The sequence below is a fragment of the Labeo rohita genome, chromosome 13 (genome assembly GCF_022985175.1).
Source record: "Labeo rohita strain BAU-BD-2019 chromosome 13, IGBB_LRoh.1.0, whole genome shotgun sequence".
Taxonomy (NCBI): Eukaryota; Metazoa; Chordata; class Actinopteri; order Cypriniformes; family Cyprinidae; genus Labeo; species Labeo rohita.
The window spans coordinates 31,135,583-31,148,281 of NC_066881.1; the positions used below are offsets into that span (position 1 = coordinate 31,135,583).

General features: G+C 38.1%; 1 protein-coding gene across 1 annotated transcript in view; it reads right to left on the minus strand.

The window, feature by feature from the left end:
• Positions 1 to 12,699, minus strand: part of LOC127175047 (oocyte zinc finger protein XlCOF15) — a 217,168-nt gene that overhangs the window by 74,624 nt on the left and 129,845 nt on the right. The gene's annotated exons all lie outside the window — the stretch shown is intronic.

The following is a 12,699-nucleotide window of genomic DNA, read 5'->3' on the forward strand; positions in this document are numbered from 1 at the left end:
TTCACGCTGTCAGGGTGTTTCAAGCTGCTTCCGCTGTTCGGTGTTTCACGGTCTTTGTCAGTCACGTGCGTTTATTGTGTGACGTCACTGAGGCGCCATTTTGAAGGTATCGTCGCATTGAGCAGTGAACTGAAAGCAGTGGCGGTTCTAGACAAATTTTACTAGGGGGGGCCAAGAAGGGGCCAGTGTTTAACCAGAGGGGCACATTAAAAAAATTACAACAAATGATATTTAAAGATTATAAACTTTATTTTACTTTAAAATCATACAAACATTTATTATGTACAAGAGTGAGTGCAGGTGCAAAAGAGGTAGGGCCATAAAAAAAATGATAAATACAGTACAGTGTACAAATACAAGTTGGGCTGTACTGGTACAGCATTCTTGGACTTGCTGATATCTGTAGAAAGATGTACAGTGAACATAGGGCACAGTTACAACATTTATTTACTTATGCATGTATATCTGCATGTACTTCAAAATGTCGGCCAAGTATTTACTTAAAAAAAGAAACATTAGAGCCATATTGACATAAAAAAGAATTTACAGCAGAGAGCAGCATTTTAAGAACAAACAGCAGGCCTACAATTAAATTATAATTGCACTGCTTTGCAAATAAGAACCTACTTCATCACAAACCTGATGGTGCTCAATTTTACTGACTGCTCTGGCTCTCCCTCTTCCTGCTTTATTATTATTATTCTTCCCTAAAACTGATCGTGCAGCCCAAACCGTAAGGCCTAGAGAGCTGAAACTTGGGCATACAGGTGGTAGTAGTAACCTCCCTCGCTACTCAGGCGCAAAGAACCGGCCCAATCGGCCTAAAGGTGGCGCTACAGCGTGAAAAAAACTAATTTTTTTTTTTACATTTTTGGCCATAGCTCGAGCTGAAACTTTTTTGTCGTAGACTCAAAAACTTTACATGATTTGCTCAATCCTTGGGTCAATACTCACAAAAGTGCACTGGCGCAGATTTTTCTCTACGGGGCCCGGTTTTTCCGCAAAATTGAAGTAAATCCAAAACCTACTTTTGCGAACTAGTCCTAGGTTTTTCGCCCGATCGGAACCAAACCAGTGCAGAAATGTTCTCTGGACAGTGAATATCAATAATTATCAAAAAAAAGTTGAAATTTTGACTCATCGTTGCAAAAGGTCCCCAAAAAGTTTGTAAGGTTAGGGCCATTTTTACTAAAATGGCTATAACTCATGAACCAAATGAGATATCTTCACCAAACTCGGTACACATGTGTATAAGCTCAATCTTTGGTCAAATCAAAAAAATTGCACAGCTCTGCCACTTGGTGGCGCTATAAGCCTGAAAAAACATAAAAATGACTATAACTATGCAATCGTTGGTCCGATCGACCTGAAAATTGGTATGCAGTGTCTCTGTCCAATGTGCCATAAGGGTCTATGAGGACATTGGCGTATCTCAAAAAACATGGCCGCCATCGGCCAATGAAGTTTGAGCACCCATTAGACAAGGTTAACGGAGGCCGATCGGAACGAAACTCACTGGGCATGTTCGACTCATGGCCCTAAAGGTCTGTAAGAATTTTGAAAGAAATCGGCCACTAGTTGGCGCTAACGAGTTTTTTGCCTCTCTGTCAATCACGTGGTGTTTCACACATCCACACAATATGCATATCATTTGATAGATCTCCTCATGATGAACAACTTTGCCTCAAGAACCATTGCTGTCAATCAAATCATTCATTAATTATTCACAAATATGTGAAAAACCTACTTTTGCGAACTAGTCCTAGGTTTTTTGCTCAATCTCGATCAAACCACTGCAGTAATATTCTCTGGACTCTCTAGATCAATAATTATCAAAAAAATGTGGAATTTTGTCCTTTGGGTAGCTATAACGGGGTCATTTAGAAAAGGGCGTGGCCACATATACCCAAAAGCCTATAAAACCTAAACAAAAACTCAAAACTTTACAAAAGTTGGAGAAAACATGTGTCAGATGACTCTTAAGAAGCATGTAAAATTTCATGGAGATCGGACCATAGGTGGCGCTATGACAGTTAAAAAGGCTTCAAAAACACAAAATTTCAAAAGTAAATTGCCTTAAATTGCTATAACATGCTCATATAATCACAGAAACACTAGAACTTCATCATATGATAGATCTCCTCATGCTGAGCAACTTTGCCTCAAGAACCACTGCTGTCAATCAAGTCGTTTATTACATATTCACAAATATGTGAAAAACCTACTTTTGCGAACTAGTCCTAGGTTATTCACTCAATCTCGATCAAACCACTGCAGCACAGTTCTCCAGACTCCCTAGATCAATAATTATCAAAAAAAAGTTAAACTTTTGACTCACAGTCGCAAAGGGGCGCCAAAACGTTCAAAAGAGGCGGGGCCACTTTTAGTAAAATGGCTATAACTTTGGAACAGAATGACATATCATCACCAAACTCAGAACACATATGTAAAAGCTCAGCCTTTGGTCAAATCCAAAAAATTGCGGAGCTTGACCACTTGGTGGCGCTATAATAGAGAAAAAAACATAAAAATGGCTATAACTTCGCAACCGTCAGTCCAATCAACCTGAAAATTGGTATGCAGTGTCTCTGTCCAATGTGCCATAAGGGTCTATGAGAACATTGGCGTATCTCAAAAAACATGGCCGCCATCGACCAATGAATTTTGAGCACCTATTAGACAAGGTTAACGGAGGCCGATCGGAACGAAACTCACTGGGCATGTTTGACTCATGGCCCTAAAGGTCTGTAAGAATTTTGAAACAAATCGGCCACTAGTTGGCGCTAACGAGTTTTATGGCTCTGTAATCACGTGGTGTTTCACACATCCACACAATATGCATATCATTTGATAGATCTCCTCATGATGAACAACTTTGCCTCAAGAACCATTGCTGTCAATCAAACCGTTCATTAATTATTCACAAATATGTGAAAAACCTACTTTTGCGAACTAGTCCTAGGTTTTTCACTCAATCTCGATCAAACCACTGCAGTAATATTCTCTGGACTCTCTAGATCAATAATTATCAAAAAAATGTTGAATTTTGTCCTTCGGTTAGCTGTAATGGGGCCATTTACAAAAGGGGCGTGGCCACATATACCCAAAAGCTTATAAAACCAAAACAAAAACTCAAAACTTTACGAAAATTGGAGAAAACATGTGTCAGATGATTCTTAACAAGCATGCAAAGTTTCATGGAGATCGGAGCATAGGTGGCGCTATAACAGTTAAAAAGGCTTTAAAAACAAGATTTCTATGGTAAATGGCCTCAAATTGTTAAAAAATGCTCATCTATTCACACAAACACTAGATCTTACACTTATATCTGTATGATATATCCCCTCATTCTGAACAACTTTGCATACCACTATTTGGTCAGCACGGGGGGGCCACAGGGGTGGCCAGGGACATGTCTACAGAGGCACGGGCCTCCCTAGGCCTCCGTGTAGAACCGCCACTGACTGAAAGTATACAGAGCCGTCAAGTAAAGACCGTTTAAATCATCATACTGGAGAAACAGAAGCAAACCAAGTAGATCTGGGACCGAGATCATCTCAGCTTAAGTTTTAGGAAACGTAATTTATATAATTTGTCATTAACAATTAACACTGATCCATATTAACGTTACCTGACCGCAAAAAGTTGAGCGCTGCTGGTGTTCAACCTGCCGGCGTTCAACCGCTTACTTACCTTTATGAAAATGTTGAGGGCAAATATGATGATTTTATGGCAAGCCGTTTTAGCTTAAGTGTTACTCGTCGTAATTGCATTTTTACTAGTAATAATTGAATTAGAGAGCTCTATAATTACATTTTTCCTAGTAACAATGGCAATTAGAGAGCTCTCTAATTCAATTCTTACTAGTAACAATTATAATTAGAGAGCTCTCTAATTTAGTTAGAGAGCTCTGCAATTGTATTTTTACTAGTAAGTTCTGAATTACAGAGCTCTCTAATTTAGTTCTTACTAGTAACAATTAGAATTAAAGAGCTCTCTAATGCAGTTCTTAGTAACAATTGAATTAGAGAGCTCTGAAATTACATTCTTACTAGTAACAATTCATTTAGAGAGCTCTACAACTCAATTCTTACTAGTAACAATGCCATTTAGAGAGCTCTTTAATGCAATTCTTACTAGTAAGAATTGAATAAGAGAGCTCTCTAATTGAATTACAGAGCTCTGCAATTGTAATCTTACTAGTAATAATTTAATTAGAGAGCTCTACAATTTAGTTCCTACTAGTAACAATGCACATTAGAGAGCTCTCTAATTCAGTTCTTACTAGTAACAATTGAATTAGAGAGCTCTGCAATTGAATTCTTACTAGTAATAATTACAAATAGACAGCTCTTTAATGCAATTATTACTAGTAACAACTGAATTAGAGAGCTCTTTAATTCAGTTAGAGAGCTCTCTAATTCAGTTTTTACTAGTAAGAATTATAATTAGAGAGCTCTCTAATTCAATTTTTACTAGTAAGAATTCCATTTAGAGAGCTCTCTAATTCAATTTTTACTAGTAAGAATTCCATTTAGAGAGCTCTCTAATTCAATTGTTACTAGTAAGAACTGATTTAGAGAGCTCTTTAATTTAATTACAGAGCTCTGCAATTAAACATATCTTTAAGGTGTTTTTTTACTAGTAAAAATTGAATTATAGATCTCTGTAATTGCATTTTTACTAGTAAGAATTAAATTAGAGAGCTCTCTATTCGGAATTATTACTAGTAAAAACTGATTTAGAGAGCTCTCTAACTGGAATTGTTACTAGTAAGAATTCAATTGTAGAGCTCTCTAATTGTAATTCTTACTAGTAAAAATTCAGTTGTAGAGCTCTGTAATTAAAAATGAATGGAAGTCAATGGAGACATATGACTAGTAAAAAATCATTTGTATAGCTCTCTAATTGGAATTGTTACTAGTAATAATTGAATTAGAGAGCTCTCTAATTACAATTGTTACTAGTAAGAATTGAATTAGAGAGCTCTCTAATATGCATTGTTACTAGTAAAAATGTAATTATAGAGCTCTCTAATTCAATTATTACTAGTAAAAATGCAGTTACAACGAGTAACACTTAGAATATTTTAAGCTAAAACGGCTTGCCATATGATTTTGCGTATCACCGTTGCTATGCAGGCCATCCGACACTTCTTGGTTATTTCCGCTGTCCGTTTTCTTTCAAGTGGGAGACCTAGAATATCTTTCTTTGTGGTCAGTTTTTAACCTTTTCTATCGTGTAATTTACCACCGCTGACTTTAACACAACAAAAACGTACAATTTTGAAGCAAATCAAAAGAACAATTCTGCAACTACAGAACACCTTGGCTTTGATACCTTACAAATGGCGGCGATACCCAAAATGCAATTCGATTCTCGTGAGTGTGACGTCACCTGACAAAGACCAATACGGTCAGTTCAAGCTTCGTCTGGTTGCTTGGTTACCGAGCCTGATGAGCTTGAAGTTCTCTGAAAGTCGGAGTTGCGGAGCGCAAAGACTTTGAAAGTTTCACGAAGCTTTAGCTGGTTCTGTAGAGTTCTGGATGGCACAATCGCGTAGTTGGTCGAGCCGGGAACGCCGGTGAGATCGCACTCAGACGAAAGGCGGATGCAACAGGCGAAAGGCACTGTGTTGTGCTGGACATCTGAATTTAACCGGGCCGACGAAGTCCGTCCCATTAAGTTGCGTTCCAATCATTTGGGTTGCAAGGCGAGGCTCGGCCCATACTGTTGCTCATTTGTGCATATTTTAGCATAATGTCTTTCTGTCACATGGAGGCAACTTTCCTGCAAGAGTTTGTTGGTCTCTTCAATAAGTGTTGAAATGCGAACCTTGTACATAATATCAACCTTTCATGCACGTCGACATCTTGGAAATAAAATGAGCTTTCATTTAATACCAAACATCGGGCATCTTGCATACACACTAATAACTTTTGTCTAGCTAACTGGTTATACACACATTGATTAGCTGCGTAGGCTATAATAAACACACCAAGCATATAAGAAACATAGACAACATATAATTATGGGTTATTTGCGCTACTAGTAGTAGAGATAAATGATTGTCTTTAGGATTGTGGGTATAAGTTTGTGTATTCTTTGTTGGAGGGAAAGAACATTTGCCGTATCTGAGAGGGGAAGAAAGGAATGCTGAGTGTCACGTTGTAGTGACCCGCGTACCCTGCGGGTGGGACGCGCCAATGTAAATCTGTCTTTCATGTTTGTCCGATTGCCAATTTATGCATTGTTGGTCAGCTGTTGCCCCGGCCATCTGTTTTGAGATGGCCTCAGAAGAGAGGGGGAGATTCCTCTTATCACTATTTTATCGTTCCTTTGGTACTCGTGAGGGGTCTGGCTGATCGCTCTCTCTTCCTGTGTCTCTTCCTATATTAGCAGACCGGTCAAGGAGCACCATTAACCATATGGTTTGTACGGGGGTGTTTTGTCCCCTGGGGAGATAACGCAGGATTGATCCAGACAAGGAGGTGTTATTGTAGGGATCAGAAGATTCTGTAAATGAAGTTTATTATTCATGCTGGTTGGAGGGGGCTGCTTTAGATTCTCCTGGAATGTCGTGATGCTGTCTCTCTTTTGGCGACTGGTTCGATAGAGGCCTTACATACATGTAGTCACACAGTGCTGGTGTTATTAACATTTACAATTTTAGAACAAAGTATAACAGTAATAATAATTTGCAGGGTTTGATGTGATATGAGCTAAGTTATTGTTGGATTTAATCACCACTGGTAACATGATTTATTGTAATGCTTTTTCCTCAGTTGGTCAGAACAATAATGTCAAACTTGTTACTTACATGTTCAGATCACAATATCCAGTGAAAATTCTTATTTGGGTGATATATTCCAAGACGTACTAAGCTAGAATCAAGTACAGGATCCACACCAGCAGGGTTGCCAGGTATTCGCAACAAAACCCACACAACTGCTACTCAAAACTAGCCCAGTTGCGTTTCAAGGGGGTCCTGTATTAAAAAACGCGTTCCAGGGGATAAAATACACATTTTTGTCAGGGATCCCCTGGTAAATTCCTATTTCAGGGGCTAAGTATGATGTTATTGGGGTCGCTTCCACCCGCGGACATCAAGTGTTAAACAGTGTTAAAGTAGCCCAATTCCATGGGAAAACCACAGACTTGGCAACACTGCACACCAGTGCCGTGACTGACAGCCACACATCAAAAGCTTAATTTAAATTTAAACACAAGTGAAATATAAAGGTATAAAATATGCTATGTAATTATAGGTCTCCTTGGCCCTGTCCCAAGAAACCAGCCCTGTACGAGGCTTTGAAGATATATCTGGTTAAAGTTGGGACTTTGGGGGTGATATAAGAGTAGGTTCCGAAGCTTGTGGTCGGTGATGTTCAGACAGAGTGTCCCCTCTTGTTCTATGCAACAGGGTGGTCCCGGGGTTCAAAATTCACAGGGTAAGAGGAGCAGCGATGCAACTAAAATGGTCCTGTTGTCCAGTGAGGTTGGGAAGATCTTCTTGATTGCTTATCTGAACTGACATCTTCTTTACTGCACTGCTCAGCGCAAACCTCGCCCAGCAGTCAATTTCATTGGTTAAAGATAGAGTGTACGGTAGGGTTAAGGGTTTGTATTGTTTGTAGCATTATGTAGGAAATCAGCATTGTAAATAACACAACCAGTGAAATCTTTAGTAAGGGCTTTAGTTTGCGCTGAACTGGTTTGGGAAAATCACTGGTGTATGTCTGTCTGTCAATTAGAGAAAGCCACTTTCACTTCTTATGAAAAACAAACAAACAAACAAACAAACAAGAGTAATAATAATAATCTCAATTCCATATCTATTTATATGTATATACTGTACATATAAGGGCATAAAAATGCACCTGAATGCCTTTTTAGCACCATTTTAAACTTAGTTTAAATTTAGTATTTGCTTGCATTCATTGTGTGTTATCATTAAAAAAGGATGTAAGTTATTAACTTTTTAAATTTCTCATTTAAAAATATAGTGTTTAATCATTGCTAAATATTTATTAAAAAAAATAAGTAAAAATAAGTAAGCAGGTATGACCTGAAATATTGTAGATACATGTATATTTGGTAAAGAGACATACAGGTACCTAGTGGGTAAACCATGGCATTACAAATAAAAATGTTTTTTTTTTTTTTTTTTTTTTCTGACCACAAAATTACTCCAACTGTCTTTAACTTAAATGATCTCCTTAAAATTTTAAATAAATATTATTGAACTAAAATACAGAACATGCATGGTCACATTATAAGTAAGCAATACCTGAGGGTAACCCTTATGAAAATTAACCATAGTTTTATTATAGTAAAAGTGTAGTATCCATGTTTTTTTGGTGCATTGATTACCATTTGTATAACCATAGTTATACTACAAATACTATGGTTAGTGTAACAAGACCATGGTTAATTTGTGGTTACCACGGTTTAAGTATACTAACCATGTTTTTTTTCGGTTTTACTTGTAAACCATGGTTAATTTTCTTAAGGGTTGCCTCTCCATCCCTCTCCAGAATAAAATTATACTGTAAATGTCATCGACATAAAAATCAATGCATAATATGTTGTAATGCTGACCAAAAATTGCTGCATATACCTGTATATTGAAGCTGTCTTCTCTATCCTACTTTCAAATATACTGACAACCCTGGTTTGTTTGTAGAGCTCTGTGAATTACGAGACCACGTGGTGGTGACGCTGGCGAGATCAAAGCTTGTGGCAGCTCTGTTTTTAGTTTGCACAAGCGCTTACGCTCAACTTGCATAGGAATGAATGGAAAACGCTCCGCTCAGCTCGCTACGCTGCAGTGGAAACACACGGTTAGTGGCCTAAAAACGCGCGAAAAACGTTAGGCGCGCCGCTTTCTCCTACTTTCCAAAGCGCTCTGTAGCTTGCGCTCCCGTGGCGTCTGCCATTGCTTAGCAACCATGAGTTCATCTCAGTGAAGATGCTGAAGTTTCAGCAAAGTAGTGATGGGAAGTTCGGATCATTTTACCGACTCGGTCCTTTGAGTCTCGTTCAGCAAAATGAACGAATCTTTTTTCGAGTCATTTCGTTCATTTCGTTCATTTTAGCAAAATATAATTAAAATGTTACGTTTTACCTCCCTAACACATCTACTGCTTACACAAACGTTGATCACACTACAAACAAAATAAAACTATAATGCTATAAGAAACAGAAAAGATTCATTCATTGTTTACCTGGGTCTTTAGTCTATGATTCGCTCACCTCGCCTCTTATCTGACAAGTTTTCGGGTTTGAGTTGTTCGTTCATCACGTGACAGCCCAATTAGCTAACCAACGCAGTCTGAGCCGGAAAGAGAATTGATTAGTTCATCTCTCGAGTCCTCGGGTTTGAGTCGTTCGTTCATCACGTGACATCCCCGTAATGTTAACCTATGCAGCCTGAGCCGGAAGGAGAATTGATTAGTTCATCTTTTGAGTCTTCGGGTTTGAGTCGTTCGTTCATCACGTGACATCCCCGTAATGTTAACCTATGCAGTCTGAGCCGGAAGGAGAATTGATTAGTTCATCTTTTGAGTCTTCGGGTTTGAGTCGTTCGTTCATCACGTGACATCCCCGTAATGTTAACCTATGCAGTCTGAGCCGGAAGGAGAATTGATTAGTTCATCTTTTGAGTCCTCGGGTTTGAGTCGTTCGTTCATCACGTGACAGCCCCATAAGGTGAACGAACGACTCTAAAACAGGTGAACTAATTCCAGTACAGAACCTAATAGGATGTTGCGCATGCGCGACTGAACGAATCACTCCCCGAGGCGACTCGTTCGTCCCGAGTCACATTAAAGATTCGTTCAAAATGAACGAATCGTTCAAGAACGACCCATCACTACAGCAAAGGACAAACGGATTCCCAGCACTAAAATATGGCTATTTTTGTACTGCTATAAGCAGCTGTTTCTCCATCTTGGTTGAGCTTTCAGAGTAGTTATAGCTGCCGCGCGCCCACATTTCAAATTACGAACTTGGCACCCACGTTTATTTCGCTTCGGACGCTTGTAATTATGCCAGGTTGGAACAGCTTAGCCACTTCGGTAACCTCTAATTACACAGAACACCCAAATAACTGCATTGCAGCCAATAAGCAACCGCAAGGACTGTTGGCAGACTGCAAAGCAAGACTGCAAGTTTTGTTCAGTTGAAACAGCTCAGTTGTTTGCAGGATAATTTTGCAATATTTCTTCTAGTTGACCAGGGAAAGGTAGATGAAGTTCACCGCAATGTTGGCCAACACATTTTCTAACTGCTTGTATCCAACCAAATTATCACCACAAACATTTTTGTAACAAACTACTGACTTAAGTTTGACCTTTTTTTTTTTCTTTTTTTAAATATCCCTTTAAATTTAGACTAAAACATAATCATGCCTCACATACAACAAAACATGTCAACAACCTAACATATAAATGCATAATATTAATGTCTAAATTCTGCAGAATTACTGCATATTAGGTCAAATGAAAACTGTCAATCATTTACCCCAACCCCTCCCGTTAGCCAATAAAAAGCTTTGTTTGCCTTGGGAACACAATTCAAGATATTTTGGATGAAAACCGAGGGGCTTTTAACTGTTCCATTGCCCGGAGACCTTAAAACTCTGTAAAAAGTCTGTAACTTTTTTTTTGGTTAAAACTGATCTGAAATCAATATTTGAATAAGTAACATCAGCAAGTGTTAAAAACTATCCCATTACATTAGCTCGATTCACAACGGTTAGCTTATAATGTTTTCTAATTTGAGTAGTACTGGTAGGGTTTCACGGGAAATTCGAGCATGCAGCTGCGTCATTATATCACGTCTGTAAACATAAAGAAGGAATCCCGGCTAGTAGGCTGTATTGCTACATTTACGGCATATGAGGATGCTGCAAGTGCTGGATCTTTATAGCCTTTTCTCACAGCAGCTGGAATAATTAAATTTATCAATTTGATGGCGGATTATAATGTAGAAAGGATTATGTGTTTATGAAACACGTGACTGAAGTTACATTACATTCCAGTTTTAAATGTGCTGATTACCAGTGTTGGGGAAAGTTACTTTTAAAAGTAATGCATTACAATTTTGCATTACTTCCTGAAAAAGTAACAAATTACGTTACTTATGGAAAGAAATGCGTTATGTTACTTTTGCGTTACTTTTTTAAATCTGGGCAGGGCTTGCTTCTTTGTTTCTAATATAAAACAATTGTAAGAGCCCTTTTACACCAAAAGTGAAATGAATTCACCTCAGAAAAGTACTCACAAAAGAAAAGTACATTTATGCAGGAGATCACTCTTCAGCTATAAAAAAAAAAAAAATGAAGCACAAATGTTAGTTATCTAAATGTTATCTAAAGTAATTTTTGCTTATTATTATGGTTGAATTGCATCATTGAAGGTCAGCATCAAAGACACTGGTTAATAAAATGGGATTAAATACATAAAGCATATTTGTTTTATTTAACATTTAATTATTGCAGGGTTGTCTCATATCGTGAGTTTGCATTTCACCGTTTTTATTCATTTTGAGGAATACTGAATCAGTTTTTTGTGAGTGAGATGAATTAATGCATGTTCACATTTAGTCTAGAATACAGTAAGAACATGTTTACTCCAAATTTCCTGACAGGAGACTGGTCAATCAATAAATGGAGGAAAAAAAGTAACTCAGATATTTTCTTAGAAATTCAAAAGTAATGCGTTACTTTACTAGTTACTTGAAAAAAGTAATATTACGTAACTCACGTTACTTGTAACGCATTACCCCCAATACTGCTGATTACAGATAGCCTACGTGGGATTACAAAAAAAACCCCAGTTTTTTTTTTAAAGAAAACCAGTTCTAAGGAAGAATAAATTGCTTTTCGGGTTAAAATTTTTTTATATGAAATTCAGAGAAACTGAAATCTAGGCTACATGCTAACACACACTATATACATGTAGTCACACAGTGCTGATGTTATTAACATTAACAATTTGAGAACAAAGTGTAACAGTAATAATAATTTGATGTGATGAGCTAAGCGATTGTTGGATTTAATCACCACTGGTAAGATGATTTATTGTATTGTCCAAGACAATAGAATCCACACCAGCAGGGTTGCCAGGTATTCGCAACAAAACCCACCCAATTGCTACTCAAAACTAGCCCAGTTGCGTTTTGAGGGGGTCCCCTATTTAAAAAAAAAAAAACAAAAACAAAAAAGCGTTCCAGGGGATAAAATACACATTTTAAGCTTGTGGCAGCTGTTGTACAATGCCTCTGTACATTAAGTGCGCCAAAACGGTATTTATTGTTTGAATTTAGTATTAAAGCTTACATTTGAAAGCTGACTTTGTTTAAAAATCACAAACAGGGTTGCCAATTTGATGTGAGATTAACATGGGCAGAGTGAGAGCATGAGACAGAGCCTGAAAACGTGCCTCACGCCAAATGCGTGAACAGGGTGTAAACGTTTTCAGAGGCGTGCTTTGCATTAAATTTCACACGCCCCAAAGCAGTGGCGTTGTAGCGTTGCCGGCGGCACTGAGCACGGATTTGACACTGTGGTGGAAAACGCCGTTAGTGGCCTAAAAACGCGTGAAAAATGCTAGGCGCGCCACTTTCTCCTACTTTCCAAAGCGCTGTGTAGCTTGCGCTCCCGTGGCATCTGCCATTGCTAAGCAACCATGAGTT